The sequence below is a fragment of the Macrobrachium rosenbergii genome, chromosome 53, assembly GCF_040412425.1.
Source record: "Macrobrachium rosenbergii isolate ZJJX-2024 chromosome 53, ASM4041242v1, whole genome shotgun sequence".
Lineage (NCBI taxonomy): Eukaryota > Metazoa > Arthropoda > Malacostraca > Decapoda > Palaemonidae > Macrobrachium > Macrobrachium rosenbergii.
The window spans coordinates 43,246,952-43,265,713 of record NC_089793.1 but is presented as its reverse complement, the minus strand read 5'-3'; the positions used below and the strand labels follow the sequence as shown (position 1 = coordinate 43,265,713).

General features: G+C 35.2%; 1 protein-coding gene across 1 annotated transcript in view; it reads left to right on the top strand.

The window, feature by feature from the left end:
- Positions 1–2,605: 2,605 nt before the first annotated feature.
- LOC136834419 (homeobox protein ceh-22-like) overlaps positions 2,606–18,762 on the top strand; it is a 277,730-nt gene continuing 261,573 nt past the window's right edge. Inside the window, exon 1 of the mRNA XM_067096998.1 lies at positions 2,606–3,407. The gene's annotated coding sequence lies outside the window, so the exon portion shown is untranslated. The remainder of the gene's footprint in view (positions 3,408–18,762) is intronic.

Genomic DNA, 18,762 nt, shown 5'->3' with positions numbered 1-18,762 from the left:
TCGGACAGGGTAAAACTTCGCCTTCAGTCCGCATCTCACGCCTTCACTTTATTCCCCTCGTTTCTCCTCACCGAGTGTCGGCGTAAGAGACTGCCTTCTTTAGACCGTTTTTCCTTTGGAGGGTCTTTTCTCTTCATCATTTGTCCCTTGTTCAAGATGTGAGTCTCTCTTTCCCTCTTTCTCTGTGTCCATAAAAAGTGTGTCAAAAATTTTTTAATTATGCCTCTCTCTCTCCCCCATTTTATACTCCAGCTATGAACTATTTAGTATTAGCCAATCTCATTTTTCTATTTCTCTTCTTTTTATTCTTTCTCTCTCACTGTGGGCGGACTAAAACCTTCCATCATCCACTCGTTCCTCCTCCTCTCTCTGTCTCTCTCTCTCTCTCTAACACATTACCCTTTTTCGATTCCTAATTCCAACGTCCTCCTTCTCCTCCTCACCCCCAGTCCCTTCCAGCATCTTGTCCTCTATTCCTTCCACACCCTCCTCTCCTCCTCCTCCTCCTCCGCCCCTCCCTCAGCCTCTAGCCTCATCCCCAGAGGCCCCATCTCTGTCAGGCCCCTGTCCGGGACGCACTAATAGCCCGGGATCCAATCGCCTCAATCTAATTGTCACGTCTGATGTGTGCTGGAGTGGTGGCTCCAAGGAAATGAGCGGTTCTCGGCCCGTTTGCTTTTCATTTGGCTTCTCTCTCTCTCTCTCTCTCTCTCTCTCTTCTCTTTTAAGTGTTTTTTTTTGTAACGGCGATGTATGTTTAAAATCAATTAATCTATCTCACTCTCCACTCTTCGGCTTCCTCCCGAGAGAGAAAGAGAGAAAGATGTGGTTTTTGGATGTACGAGAGAGAGAGAGAGAGAGAGAGAGAGAGAGAAGAGGAAAAGACTTTATTTGCCGAGGTCGTGTGGTTTTTAAGAGTGAAGACAGGGGACTCCATTAACTAAATGTATTCAGCGAAAAAGCGTTGATAAATCACATCTGTTTGACTGGCGACCGCAGGCAGCGATGAGCGGGTGATCTAATCATCATTCGCTTCCTCCTCTTGCTATTTTCTTCATCAATCCCTTCTTTTAATTATCCTCGCTTGATGACTATCGTCGCTGTCGTTTATCATAAGCGCTCCCGGTCTGTCTGTCTGTCTGTTAGCCTTCTTCCAGTTCCTGTTCTTTTTAATGATAGTGGTAAGATATCTTTCCATGTATAACTACGTATTTGTAGGTTAATGCTAAAAGAAAAACTGATGGTATATTTCTCTCCGTGTCTCTCGCTCTCTCGCTGAAGAACCTCAGGGTCGTTAAGGGACATGTCTCATGGCCGCTTGTCCTCCTGTTTCGCTCGGGCGTGATTAATGAGCGGTGACTTGACAAAGGTTCGGCGGTAAAGAGAGAGAGAGAGAGAGAGAGAGAGAGAGAGAGAGAGAGAGAGAGAGAGATTTGCTGTGTTATGAAGAGCGTGGTAGCAATAGCAACGTATGAAGGGGGCTGGGGGGATCTGGGAGATACTGAAAGGATTGGGATGGAAGGGGGGGGGGAAGACGGGAAAGGTAGGACAGGAGAAAAAAGGTTCTTTGAGCGACAGATTGCCTTTCAGGAATAAATTGAGGGAAATCAAAGCATTCACTATCTCTCTCTCTCTCTCTCTCTCTCTCTCCTCTCAGCTAATGGCTGCATGTGTTATACAAACTATCGATGTTCGCAAACATTAAAACAAGATTAATTCTAAGTCAGCTATAATGGAAATGGGACAAGGATGTAGTAGTAGTAGTAGTAGTAGTAGTAGTAGTAGTAGTAGTCGTAACAGTATTAATAGTAGTAGTAGTAGTAGTAGAAAAGAGAAGAACATTAACAGGCGAGGGAGATCGATCGTTGCAGTAGAAGAGGGGAGAGAGATGATGATGATGATGGAGAGAGAGAGAGAGAGAGAGAGAGAGAGAGAGAGAGATAAGGAAGATAAAGGGGCTGTGAAGTAAGGAAGGAATGGGGAGAGCGAGAGAGAGAGATATGTATATAAGGAAGATAAAGGGGCTGTGAAGTAAGGAAGGAAGAAAGGAAGGAGAGAGAGAGAGAGAGAGAGAGAGAGAGAGAGAGAGAGAGAGAGAGAGAGAGAGAGAGAGAGAGAGAGAGAGAGAGAGATATCCTGGCTCATCTTTCTGCATCTCTGTAGTGCTGACATGAGAGAGAGAGAGAGAGAGAGAGAGTAGCGCGTAGAACCGCTAACAGCAGCAAAGGCAGCAGCATCAGCAGCGCAGGGACCAAATCAAAGGGGGGTCCCACGGAGGAAGAAGAGAAAGAAAATGAGAAAGAGAAAGATATAGGGAGGAGAGGAGATGGAACTGGGGGGGGGGGTTAAGGGGGATGAGAGGGGGGTGTACCACCCCGAGAGAGAGAGAGAGAGAGAGAGAGAGAGAACCATAGTCGAGCCACAGTGATCACAGAGTGTCGTCGGTAGCAGCCTCCAGTAGCCCTGCTCAGGTCGCGCGGGAGAGAGGAGAGTCTTTTGGTGACTAAAGCTCTCTTTTCTTTCTCTCCCTCTCTTTCCCTCTCTCTCTCTCTCTCTCACACACACTCACTCCCCATCTCGTCCTAACAATCACGCCGTCGCTGTAGCAGTCGTACCGTGGCACTCGTTGAGGTAGCACGCGACCGAGGCCCTCCGCCGGGGAGAGCGTGTGGTCGGTCCGTCTCGCCTCTCTTTCTCTCTCTCTTTTTACCTGTAATCGCGGTGCGCGCTTCGGTGCCTCATCTCACCTGTGAATTGGCGACGATTCCGCCGTCGCAAGATATGTTCGCCTTCATCGCCGACTGCAATCACCAAAATGCAACATTGCTAAAGTGGTTTGTTTCAGCGCGTTTGAGGATTTAAGTGCGTGTGTTTTCCGTCTCAAGCGAAAGAAAAAAAACTCTCGTAAGCAAAACATTCCGGAACAATGGAATTATTAGGAAAACTGTGACCGAAGTTAAAAAAAAATATTACATACCTGGAAGGACTGAAGTTAGCAGTGTTGAGGGATTAAGGCGAAAACTGTGCTTGAGCGAGTGGCGATTGCGTTGCACGAGGATTACAAACCAATGTGATTAACTTGAACAAAATTCCATAACAACAGAACGAACTGATAAAAGGGGGAAAATAACAGATAACAATAATATCACAAAGCTAACCAGAAGCCACAAAGACAGAGACAGAGCAGAGCACGCACGAAGGCCGACGGGAATCAACGTGTGTTTATGTTTTAAGTGACCAACTGTTGAGCGGAGCCACGACAACTTGGACTGGACTTTTTAAAGAGCAACGGAAGACTCCAGTTTATTTCTCTGCCAGTCTTTTTGTCTTCTTTCCCTCTCTATTTTCCCTTCTCTCTCGATCTCCTTTTCACTTTTAAGCTATCAGACGGAACTCTCGTAAGGCAGGTAGGTCAGAAGTTAATTGCTGTAGAATCAATGTGCATGTCGTTTTAGAGCGTAAGGCGAACAGCTTCAATGAGAACATTTTCAAAAAATGAAAATTGAAGCCTAAAATTATCCACTTTTTTATTCAAGTAAGAAAATCAAGTGATTACGTAAGAAGATTAAAAAATCAAATATAAAATTTATAATTTGCAAATTTTCTTTACATCTCAAATTTTGGGAGAGAATATTTAAACATTTCACCACGTCCAAATCAACCACAATGGCGTTTAATTCATGACAATTATACAATTACGATCGACTTGTGGTTACATCCCTGTTCCTTAACGGCATACAAAAAGGTATAATAAGCAAAAAAAAATAAATACATAAATAAATACATACATAAACAAATAAATAAATAAAAAGTTAAAAACACTAAAATACACTGTATCGAAATAAGCATTAGTCAACACTTTTTTTTTTTAATTGCGACGCCGAGTGAGTCTTCATGCAGTCAGTATATTAATAAACCGAACATATGATTAACATTTCAAGCGATCACATCAACGTGGTCTGTTCAGCTCGGACAGACTGGGCGTTTAAAAATATCATGACGAAACCTCTAGTGCAAAGCGGTAACGATGTTGACATGAAAAATAATTAAAATAATGATGCAACACAATGAAATAATAATCAGCACTTAGATGATCATGTGGAGCAAGAACATCGAGGCGACGAAAGCATCAAAAAGGACCTTAACAATGAAGAATGCCAAGATTATCTTAGTTTTTAGTAAAAACCGTAATAAGCAGAATTTACGTATTCCATCGTGATTGATAAATCAACTGGAAATGCAACAGGAACCCAGTCATTCCAATGAATGGAAATAAAGAAGAAATGCCTCTAAATAGCAAAACAAGAAAAGAAAAGAATATCTCGGGTAAGCATAATTACTTCGTATGATACTAATTAAAAACAATGTGCTTCCCTACGCGTTGCGGCAACTTGGCGATAAAATTCACTTCTGTGTACCAAGTGGACTGAAACTTGGTAAAAGTGTATGACATTGGTGCCAAATTATTTCTAATTGTTCAGCAAAAGTTAAGATTTTAATTTTTCATGTTAATAAAACGGAACAAACTACGAAATTAGTTCTCAACTCTTCGGCGTCAAGGGAGTCACGCAACTACATAACACGTACATATTTACGGATAAAGTAAAAAATTTCATTCAAGCACAGTTTGCTAAGTAAATAACCTAATAAATTTTTATAAAATGACCTTAAACTTGCAAGCAAAAAGCGGGACGCGTTGGGGACACTCCTCAATGTTATGTAGACATGAATGAAAGCACAGAGAGAAAGAGTGAGAGAATGGCGAGAGGCGATACAAGAAGAACAGAGAAAGGAGACGTGAGTGCGTGTATATACATACATACATACATACATACATATATATACTTATATATATATACAGTATATATATATATATATTATACATACACACATATATGTAATATATATACGCATGTATATATGTATAACGAAGAGAGAGAGAGAGAGAGAGAGAGAGAGAGAGAGAGAGAGAGAGAGAGAGTTAATGGCCTAAATTGAAAATCAGAGTGGAAAGGTGGGCCATTAGAGAAAAATTAGCACGCGAAATCTGCCTAGCCAGATTCCGTCTCTCACTCGGCGAATTACTGACATCTAGCTTTCAGGGTATCACGTTTTCTATTACCTTATTGGCTGAATCAAGGAGATTACACGGATAATAATAATAATAATAATAATAATAATAATAATAATAATAATAATAATAATAATTCTAAACCTTTGATTAAATTTATTCACATGCCTATTATTGTACGCCCTTTCTTCATTATTGAAATATCTGGGCGACTGCGGACAATAATAATAATAATAATAATAATAATAATAATAATAATAATAATAATATTATTATTATTATTAAGGACAACTGTATGATGCTCAAATACTTCGATTATAAACATTAACGATGATAATGATGATTATCAAAATGACGTCTTTACATATGCAGAACGTTACAGACGATGACGATGAAGATAAATAGAAAAAAATGGTGATAGCAAAACGAGCCCCATCTACCTGACTAATGAAACATCGGGTCAGATTTCTCGTTATCAGTTCAAGTAGACCAGATATTTAAGATAATTAATTAGTGAATTCACATGGTAACGCGTGAAGTCTCTCCTAACGTTCTATGATTACCGTCACGTTATCTGCAGGAATGGCACCGAATCATTATGTTCATTATTATGAATGTGCATTCAGAATGTCCAAGTTTACCGACTCCCAAATGTATCGCTTTAAACATAATTACTTTGTTATCGCGGAATATTAACAAACACCGAAAGGCGGGCTTCATTTTTTATACAAACGCACACAATCTCACTCGTGTGTGTATTATTAAAAACACACACACACAAACATGTATAAATAACATGTATATATATATATGTATATATATATATATATATATATATATATATATATATATATATATATATGTATATATATATTATATGTATATTATATATATTTATATATCTATATATATATATATATATATATGTATATATATATATATATATATATATATATGTCTGTATGTATGTAAAAATTTACATTAGATAAACTTATCTTATCAAATTCCTTTCCAATTTTTCTATCGTTCTATCGTTTTCTGTAGTTTTCTATCTTTTGGATTGCTCCAACTTTTGCCACAAGGAAATTGCAATTTTCTACCAGATAATATTAAAGTCCCTTTTGTGTACATATCAAGCTATATATATTAACCCACAATTAACAAAAGCATGTATCTCTCCGCATCATCTTCATCGAGAAATATTAACAGTTCTTAAAATGTTACTGATTTTTCATAAATCCATACTCTGTATTTGTATTAAACACAAGATGGGACTGAAATATCTAATCTATTTATCAGCCATATTTATCAGCGAAAGAAAATCAGTTGTTCATTCATATTAGCCTGTAATGATGAGTGATTAACTGAGGTGACAAAAATACAATTTAACATTAGCTAATGCTAAATAACTAAATAACTGACGTCCATAACAGTATAATTAAAAACGGTTAATGTTACAAATATCGTTGACCGACGATAACTATTGTCCCTAGCCGTATCCGTAAGTTACTTATTAAAATTATCAGCGACTTACATTACCTAATCCGCCAGTAGGCATTCTTAACAACTTTAACTAAAACCATTATACAGATATCGTTAGCTGACCATAATTAATGTTTTTAACCGATATCCATAACTGCTTTTTAATAAATTGGTTAATTTTGTAATTCCTCATTAACTAATCATAACTAAAATAGGATAAATCCGTATAAAACAACGAATGATATATCATTAATCGGACTTCATATCTTCGTAACAAAAAATAAGTGAATTATGCAAATACCAATAAAACGACGAAGGCTACTTTTTTTAATGACCGGCATTAATAACTCCCTCATTAACAAAACCTCATTTCTACAAATTTCATTAACAATTTGTTGATGAAGTCATTAAACGGCATCCATAACTTCCTGACGCATTATTAACAAACGAAAGCAGATCTCAACCCGTAAAAATAAATGATGCACCGAAAGTAATTAACCGTAAAAAACGACGTTAACCAATTTTATTAACTATAATACTATTCTATGTACTTCTTACAGCTAGAGTTAATTACAGATTCCAATTTTAGCCAATAACATAACTTGACAAGAGCTATATAATCTTTAGACACGGTATCGGAATAAAGTGTACAATAAATTTCTTGGAAATTTAGGCACATAAATGACTAGCAAAAATATTTTGAGGGCAAAATCATATTAGGCTCTGTCCTTATCCACCAATCTTTATACATACATACATAAATACATACATACATATACACGCACACACATATATGTATATGTATATACATACATACATACATATATATATATATACATACATATATATATATATACATACATATATATATATATATATATATATATATATATATATATATAGTATATATATATATATATAATCATACATATACACGAGCGGCAGAAATAAAAAACAGTTCAATTTAGCGGTAAAATTTATGCAAATACATAACAATACATAAATGAGTTTGCCTGCATTTCTCTCTCTCTCTCTCTCTCTCTCTCTCTCTCTCCATGCAACGTTATATCTGACAATAGCAAAAATAGGTCGTCATTAAGCGGTAAAATTAACAGAGCTCTCTTAATTAACAATTGCACGAGGGTAAATACAGGTAAATCTCTTTCCATTGCCCAAAAATACTACTCAAAATCTGCTGCACTAAAGGATCCTGGATATATATGGGCCCTTCCATTGCAGATTTGCTCTAATAGATAACACCCGATTAAAGGAACTGCTATCGAATTTAACACTTGAGAAAATATGAGACTAAAATCACACAAGGTTCTAAGCTTAATGAACATAATCTCCCGCTATATGGATTCCAGAATTCTACTAAGATTTAATATCCCAGAAATGCTTATACGCTTCATCGAACTACATATATATACACACAAACACACACACACACACACACATATATATATATATATATATATATATATATATATATATATATATATATATATATATATATATATATATAAATAAATATGCTTAAAATTATAACTTTAATTCAAATTCTTCTTTATTTTAATTCTACTGGCCCCTTTCAGCATTGCAATTGTTGTTATTACAAAACAGTTGCCGTACTAATAACTTCCTTAACAATTATTCATTCATTCATGTAAATAAATGTACCAATGATATATGGAGGCTAATGAATATATAACAATAACTGACCTCCCCGACAAGAGAGAGAGTTTGAGAGAGAGCAAAATCACTGCTCCATTTAGGGCAAACATTTCTCCTCCAAGAGAAAACTCAAAAGTAATAACAAATGGCTGCTCATAAAATCCTTGAGTTCATTTCCAGAGAAGGGAAAGAAAAGGGTCTTTATCAGGGCTGGAAAAATGGTGATGTTCATGCTGCATTTCTTCCACTCTTAATGAAGAAAGTTTAACGCATACACATACGATATGTATGAGTGCATGCAAGCCTGTAGTCACCACTCATGCATGCAAGCACAAAAAGCTCGAGCACACACTTTACACACACACATATACAGTATATATATATATATATATATATATATATACTATATACATATATATACATATATATATATGTATATATATATATATATATATATATATATATATATATATATATATATATATATATATATATATATACTCACATTAGAGTACGCTGCAATGTACAACGTCATACACATATGCGTATCGAACTGAACTGTACAAATATAATATTACATCGTACAAACATGTGGTCATAAACGTATTTTCAGGCATATACACACACATTATGAATGTATAACATCACTGGCAACTTTACCTGAGCACAAAAGACTAACGTCAAACTGATGCTCCATAACAGCCCTTCAGCGACCTCCTATCCTCCTGAAATAATATTAATCAAATAAATATTTTTCCTTAATTAAGACACTCAGCGCAGTACAATTGCAATAATCTTATTTGCAAATAATAAGCAGCTTTAATTTTTCCTTTATGTTTCATCTAAGGCGTGTGTCGAACGTTTCACCTGGGAATTGTTCTATTGTCAGAATACAATAACAACAATAATAATAATAATAATAATAATAATAATAATATTATTATTATTATTATTATTATTGTTTTTGTTGTTGTTAATAACAGTAATAATAATAATAATAATATAATTATTATTATTATCATTGTTATTATTATTAAAAAGTACTCATAGTAGCATGAGTCTTCAAATGGAGAAACAAACCCACAGTTATGTAAATGTGTATATATATTTAAAGATAGCTTTGTATAGATAGCTTTTGGGGATCTGTACAGATCTATCTTTAAATATATATAATTTAAATAACTGTGGTTTGTTCTCCACATTATATTATTATTATTATTATTATTATTATTATTATTATGTGTATTATTGTTATTATTATTATTATTATTATTATTATTATTATTATTATTATTATTATTACCTCATCAAAAATTTTGTTTTAGCTATCCAGAATTTGTTTAGATCAGCTATTGTCATAATCATAGGTATCAATCAGATCCACGTAATTATGTGAAATACAGTTTTAAAGGACAGTGTATTGTTATTCCCACAAATTATCAATCAAGACTCGAAGTAGACCGGTAAAATAAAATAAAAGCCGATAATATAAGTATATGAATATTCTCTGTACTTTACTGTGCAGTTTTAAACAATCCCCTAATGTATTCTGAACCACAGATACCAATACTGTAAAAGAATTCTACAGTATGCTACAGAATTCTTTGCTAAATGGGATAAAAAGCCTACAGATGACGTCCTTAAAGACAGGGAAGTGCTGTAAGCAGCCACCTTGACGCTCTGAGTATAATAACACTTTGCTGCTGTGAATATTTAATACAGTTTCTTGGACAAATAATATTTACTATTGTCGTGAGCAATCCCTTTAGAGCTGCAAACAGTTACTGTGTCACTGGGAAGCATTACACTGACCAGTAGTGAAATGATAAGTCATTTTTGTGCTAAAACTATCACCACTGAGCTATGAACATTCACAACTCCGCTGCCAATATTCCCTATAAGGAGCTGAAATCACAATAAAATAGAAATAAAGTTAAAAGGCATCGTTTTGCCAACTTCTATTTTTTTCCGTAGAACAGGATGCTGTGCAACTGTTATTTCATCCCGTGAAAGTTTCCGGCGGGAAAAGAATGCAGAAAAGATCTTGTGTGAAGGAATCAAAACGATCAGTAGCAGATGGGACGGACAAGAAAAAACGAAAAGTAGATAAAAAAAAAGATTCAAAGTAGAGGAGAAATATTAAGCTGGCAATAGAATCTGCATGCGATAACCATATTAACGACTGATAACATGAGGGATTAAAAACAGAGAAAATGTATATAATGTCTATTAACTGAAATGAAGAGAAAGTAGCACAAGAAAGCGGTGCACGGACATCCGAAACCACAATTAGCGAAGATATCAAAGCAGTGACGATATCTACTCGATTTCTTGGGGAACAAAAAAATAAAGGACAAACGGATAATATTTATAGTAATATACTGATGAAATTACAATTAAGAAACATAATAAAAAAGCTGACAAAAGCAAACACCAAATGAGAATTAAGGAATATATTCTATTTATTTATTTTGCCTGCATTACCCTGGCCCAAAAATTGTGCACATCCTTAAGCATGCCAAAAAAATAAATGGAAACCACGATGAGGTCTTGCAAAATATCATCCCAACCGTTAAACGCTGAACATAAGTTTGTCTCAGAAATTTGGAAGTCAGCCCACATACAAAATCGAAAATAGACCTTCATAAAAACGGTAATTTGTGGTGTCTCTGTAAGAAGGGAGCCCGTCCCATAATGGAGCAAGAATATTAGCACCAGTTATTTATTCTTTAGAATGAACGCCAAGGACCTGTTCCGAGGACTTTCAAAGGAACAAAACGCTCCCACACTTTCATCCGCCAGGGGTTGATTCCTGCTGAGAGGCAAGCGTAAGTTTCCTGTACATGGTTTAGATGTAACAACTTTTTCGGACAACTCTCCTCTTCCCACCTGACAGTGTTGGTGGAGCGTTTTCTCTCTCTGTATATAGACTGTACACAAACACCTTCCCTGCTTAGAAAGGATAGCGCTTGAAGACGTTAATCTTCCGGTTATGAGCAAGTCTCTTAAGATGAGGTTATTAACCCCAAACATTTTTAACCCTGGTTTCAACCCCTACGGTTGTCTAACTGCCGGGTGTCTATTAAACGATCGAGTCAAAAGAGGCACAGTGAATTTTTAACGGACTTTGTCCATCCGTTCGTTCCCGATCAGGAATCGAACCTGGCACCTCTCGCTTGAAGTTAGGAACGCTGCAGCGTTGGTGTGCGGCTGTGCAACACCGCCCCATCCCCCTCTTTCTTTGTCTCAATCACAGATAGACATGCGTACTAGCGTGCACCATAATCATAACTCTTGAGGGGGCACTCATGCCCGGCATACTCAAACGACTAGAGCAAATACCCATTATCATTTATACGGTTAACCGAGTTGTGTTTTCGCTTCCCGGAACTGTAGACGTAAACGAGAGAGAGAGAGAGAGAGAGAGAGAGAGAGAGAGAGAGAGAGAGAGAGAATATCTAATATATGAGAGAGGCGATGGCTTTTTTGTTCATGAATGATCACAATCTTAAAAATCATGCCTGAATGATCATTAATTTACGAACCTATCAAACTAACGTGAATAAAATGACCTATAGGAAAAACAGTTAAGAATGATAAGTATAGCTGAATGCAGATGAAACTGATATTGAATAATTAGCCGATAATACAACAAATAAGCAAGCAAAAGCATCCAATCACAAGAGGGAAGTGGGCTTAAGATTGAAATCAAACAATTAATTCCAACCAACGACTACAATCAGTCATGGTTCACAGCAGCTATCTTTCTAACATTATGTACGTATATATATATATGTGTACGCTTATAATGCTAACTGTAATTTTATAAATTCAAGATACTAATTACAAGTAATTACCATCACGTAATTTTTCCTAGTGTAAACTGGGCGAAAACGCCTGTTTACGCAATTCAGTTAGAAGGGTCTTTTAGCGCTGGTGACTGTGAGCGTCAATCATCGGAAAGTGTCTCTCAATTATCTACATGCATAATTATAATTCAAAACACACATTTGGGAAATAATATATAGATTTCTAACATTTATTAAGGCGATATCATGTCCCCTAGACTAAAAGAAATTCATGCATCGTATGACTATTTAATAAAGAAATTTATACATTCTGAGTTACTTAATACCCTGATTCATACATTCCATAAACTATGCAATTCATAAACTATGCAATAGCGAGGTACATACATCCCATAAACTATTAGACAGCGAAGGTCCTACATCCCGTATATTATTTAGTAATGTTGTTCACTCATTCCACCACCTGTTTAATAAAGAAATTCACACATCCAATAACACATTTAATAATGCAGTTCATACATGCCATACCATAGCCTTTATAATACAGAAAGTTCACGCACCCAGTAACCTATTTATTGGCGAAATCCATTTCATATATTCCATAACCTACTTAAGAATGAAGTTCGTACATTCCGAAGATATTTCAAAGTACGCCGGCTAAAATAAAAAGGTATATATTTCTCAGGCTTCAGTGCTTGAATCTTCCTTACGTCACTGGGGGCCTCTGATCAAAATAAAGAAAAGGAAGAAAATATGAGGAGCCAGATTAGGATGGTTCAGGAAAACAGGATGATGTCGCTCAATAATAACCAGCAACGTGACTTAAATCCAAGTATGTTTCTGTTGTCGTCAGACAAAGGTGTTGGTTTTTATCTTAGTTTTCTCTTATTCTTGTGTATCCGTGAAAAACTCCGGACGGAGAACAGTCTTGTTACGAAATCATACACTGGTTTACACTTATCATTACGTTCCTTTCTAAGCAAGGCGTCTCCTGCCTTCAGGCATTAGGAATTAAAAGGCGCAAATTGAACACCACAACAGAAGTCGTTGCCGTTATTTGCCGTCTTTACCGTCATCTGTAACATTTTCAACATCATTAGATTTACAGCTATTATTTCTATTATAACATATGAATTATAATGATTACAACAGTTCCACTAGCGAAACTAATTTTACAGCAACAACAGAAATAATGATAACAATAACACCACTGCAATCTCAGTAAATGACATAATATTCAAACTAAGCACACATTCATATGAAACACACCCAAAAGACCATTGATTCGTTAAGTGAGCTTTCACCGAGTAGGAGCTCCATGCATAACAAGAGAGAGAGAGAGAGAGAGAGAGAGAGAGAGAGAGAGAGAGAGAGAGAGAATCGAATCCAAAGTTAACAGACGTATAACATAAAAACAAGAGGAAAGCATAAATACCTCAAAGAGAGGATGCAATTAGATAAATTCCTCACGGAAGTCTTAGCGACACCTAAGGAATTTGGAGCCTCTCCTCTTTGTTGACTTTAGTAGACGAACATCATTCCTTCTATTCAGTGATTTTACTGTTTTCGTAGATCACGCTTATTATATGGCAGCACGGGCCCTTACTTAGTGGCGGCCCTTGTTCAAGTCCCATGAGGCTGACTCTTGCCGAAATAAGAATGAGCGTTTGATTTTTTTTTTCTGTAAAACTGATTACAAGTAAACAGCTGCGATTTGCTTTGAAAATTGTTACAATGAATTTTATTTTAAAGTGTTATTACTTAAAGTATTATTACAGGTACTGCTACCGCTGCAGCGTTGCTGTTGCTAATAATAATAATAATAATAATAATAATAATAATAATAATAATAATAATAATAATAATAATAATAATAATACCGATTGCTGAATGGATTTACTGTTATCCAAAAATGGCTGTATACATTTTCCTTAAATAGCTTTCTCAAGTCCTATTCTGTCAGCTCATATTTCACTCCTGTTCTCAGAATATTTTCATGAACCAACAACATAAATTACCGCTCCGATGCGTAGTGTTTTTAGTCGTCTTTCACCTCCTGCTTCCTCTAAGCGCTCACAGAGTAGTCTAGCGAATAATCCTGTAGTTAAACTTTATGAGAATGTCCCGTAGACTTTCACCGCCATATTTGAAAGTTTTTCTTTATTGTTACTATAATAATAATAATAATAATAATAATAATAATAATAATAATAATAATATTATTATTATTATTATTATTATTATTATTATTATTATTATTATTATTATACTGTAAGATATTAAAAACTTTTTTAAAGGATTCAATCATCTAATAAAAATTAACCTTTTACTAAGGACTTATATCATTTAGTAAGGATGAATTATTTTACTTAAATCCGTGTCAGATGTACAAAGCCAAGTAGTACGACAAATATTTACCATATGGCCCTTTTCTTTTTTTTTTTTTTTTACAAAAGATGAAACGTACTATTAATATAAAATTATGAAGAGAATAAAAAAAAGTTGAATTATTACATTATTCACAATAGATTGGTCATAAGATTCTCCTCCCTTATTCAAGTACAACAGGAAAAACATAACTCTGTACTCTCACGCTACAAAATATGTAAAACAATCTACAAAAATCTCAATAAAAATGTGCAAAACAAAGCAGGTATTTGTCATTTAAAATCTATTAGCCCGAAATAATCAGGGCAACGCACTTTCCGCCCTTGTTGCTCTCAACCAGGAGCTGCATATTATGATGGTCAATTATGATGATGTTGCCTAGCTCACGCAATAAAATACTGCAGTCCCGTATACCTCCCCACACACGCCTCGCCCATAAAGGAAACAAGTACGAAACAATACTGCTGGTATATATATATATATAATTATAAATATATATATATATATATATATATATATATATATATATATATATATATATATATATACTGTATATATATGTATATATATATATATATATATACAGTATATATATATATATATATATATATATATATATATATATATATATGTATATCTCTGTCTATCTATATACGTATATGTATATATATATATAATATATATTAATGTGGAGTGAAATATTCCTTCCCTTCGCAAAATAACAAATATAACTTTACTGTTCATGATGTACACGCAAACATAATCATTAAACGTAAATATTTATATCTATAAATATACATATAAATATATAAATATAAATATTCATAAATATATATTACATATAGCCTATCTGTAGAGATACTCCAACCATAACATACATTACATATGTGTTGGAAAATATATACACACACACATAGTATATGGAGAGATTGATAAATATAGATATCGAGTGACTGTAAATGTTCGTATTAGCTTTATAAACCACCACAGTATAATATAAATGGTTAAAAATCCCGTCCATTAGCACGGGATCTAAGTCGAACTATGAACACAATCATCCGCCTCACCCCATAATCTGTCCCCTTCACAATCGGTTTGGGAAGAGAGGAGGAATTACAATGACACTGGAGCCCGCAAGCGATGTATAAATTGTATAAATAAATTACCCTACAGCGCATCAAACGCAATAATTGCAGTGTGCGAGTAAGCGCGGTCTGAGCCTGAAGTGGCCCTTTTCATATCACGGAACTAGGCCTATTTAATCCTGCTGAATAATGTCTGCTCCATAACCTAACTAACTTGACTTCATAACCTCAAGTAAGTTTATTAGCATGAAATAATTTATGTTTAACTGACAGTTATTGGCGCTTTTTCATAATCTGACGTCACCTCTTTTTCCATCGCTCATTACACAACCGGGAATCAACTTAATTTTCCAACCCATAATTAGCTCCTAAAACTATTTTATTACTTTCTTAGCCTGAAATTAGCTCAATTTCATTAATCCATTTGAGAAGCCTGTATCATTTCCATTTTGAGCTCAGAATTGAGTCATTTTCACAAGCCAGAATGAAATAAATTTTACAACCCGGTACAAGGTACATTTCATATTTCTGAATTCGCTCAAATTCTAAATCAGAATTAGGTCCACTTCGTAGGGCACACGATAACCTCCTTTTCATAACCAGGTAATAACTCAATATCACAACCGAGAATCATCTCCATTTCATAACCTGGAGTGAACCCTATTTAACAACCCGGAATTAGCGGCCTCGGCATCAATCAACATAAACAAACTGAGCGTCGACCTCCGAATGACCATATTAAACGTGAACATTGCATTCACTGGTCCATGTGGATTACACGGGATTTTCTCTTCATTACGGCAACCCCCATCGTCACCCCCCAACAAAAAAAAAAAAAAAAAAAACGCACACACACAAAATCAGAGATCATCGCGTCCAAACACACTCCGAATCAGATAAATTGTTTGTGATCATTTCGGAAGCCGATTTTTGACCGACTGTGACGACAGGGCTCATGAACTTTTGCGCTTGGAGAGGAACGGGGAGGAAAGACGCTGTGTTAATTGTTTTCGAATATATAGTGATAGCGATTGTAATAACCAATAACGAAATTAATAATATTCGTAGAAAGATACAATATTTATAACTGAATTATCAATGGTAGCAGTAGCGAAATCAACGGAAATAAGCAATTATAATAGTTGTAGAGACATCACTCATATTAATAGTTGTGGTGACAGCAGCTGAGGCAATAATAATAATAATAACGGAAGCAGTGGTAACCATGACCGATGGTACTGCATCCCGTGAGAAACATTATGATTTCGTAATCTAGTCTGACAAATTATCATGATAAGACCCCGCTAAGAGCGCTAAGACCCTCTGCTGTGATTAAAAATACTCCCTATCTAAGCACTGTGACAGCGCAGACTTTATCTCTGTGATTGTTAAAAGGACCAATTTTACAGCTAAATGAAGAATATGGACTGATATATCAATAGCTATCGATTCATATAATGATCATATATATATGTATTCAGTACATAAGTATCCCGTAGAGTTTAGGTTGAAGGGACCTGGAGGAGAGTCATATATCTTCCAATAACTTCTCTAGTAACTTTTCTAAACAGCAATAATACAGAATTTATGACTATCATTGCTGAAACACTACTTTCACTCATCGATGCACAATCGAGCTGTCTCACAAACGGCGGTCGGGCGAGACCAACAAGGATTATGATTCAACACCTGGTCCCTCCTTGCGGACATCCGCGCGCCTCTACCACTGCGAGTCTCGTGATCTCGAATCATTAAACAGAGCAGATTCGACTCCAATCTTCGCTCGAATGAAACCGCCCCTACTTTAGGAGAAAAGTAAACGGCACCGCTCCCTATTTAAGGGTAGAAAATACGAATTATTATCTCATTAGTATGGGCGAAGGAAGGCCGTGTTTATCTCATCACGGAGAATAAAGGAGGCATATAGTTCGCCTCATGCCGACCCGTAATTATAATGACCGCCAGAACGTAACTCTTAGCTACGGAAGAATGACGGATGAGATAGAAAAAAATGAAGAGTCCTCTTTGCCTACGCACTACGGTCTAAGTGTAAATTAAAAATGGAAAAAGCTCGGGTAAAAGGGACAGAGGAACGTAGGTGGAAAGGAAAAAAAGGGCTTGCGTGGGAAGGAAAGGAAAAGAGGGTTGGAAGGGGAAAACAGGAACTGGGTGACTGGAAAAACTAAAAGAAAGGTCGAATTTATGAATGGGAAGGAGTAAAGAAGAGTAGCGGGTCAGTGAGAGCAAGGAACAAAAATTGGTAAAATCTGAGGCTGCACAACAAACGAGAATGTGAGGGATGTCGGTAAAAGAAAGAAAGTCGATAGATGAGGAGTAGAAAATATTCTGATGCCTGATGAGGGGAGGAAAGACCTGGTAAAAGAGGTTTATCTAAAATGACTAAATCTTCCAATCCGCTAGCGGTGTAGTCTACATAAAAGAAAAAAAAGGAAAAGTATTGAAGGGTACATGGAAAAATCGCGCAGGAAATATAAACCGAAAGAGAGAAAGGAGTTTGACAGAAGTAAAAAGTTCTGAAGGGAGAGACAAACTGGAGTAGGAGTTATTAGAATAAGGAGAGCGCACAGTGTATCGAAACACATTTCTTAAGAGCTCTTAATCACCAGCGTCGTGGTTTTGAGGTCCCGGTAATTAACATTCCGAGATCATTTTTTAAAAGATACGATTGACGGTCGCTTCATGATTCACATAATTCGGTTACTGACTCGTGTCCGCTTATATCCGATCATATTCACTATTTTAGTAAGATACTAACACTGTTACGCAAAGCTAGTACTTTTTCTTTCTCCTCTCTCCTTGTGTAAAATTACAGGCATACCTTCACGCATATATCAAATCTGTATCTATCTATATATCTATACATACGCACACACAAATACTTGTTTGTAATAATATATATATATATATACATATATATATATGTATATATATATATTATATATATATATATACATGAGTATACGTGTGAGTATGTATAGATACATTGATAGATGGATAAAGATATTATATATGTATGAATTATGAATGTAGTAGACTAAATGAAAATGATCGGATATAAGAGGTATGTTAATTATATATACATATATATGTATATATATATATATATATATATATATATATATATATATATATATATTATATATATATATATACAGTATATATATATATATATATATATATATATATATATATATATATATATATATATATATATATATATATATGAAGTAAA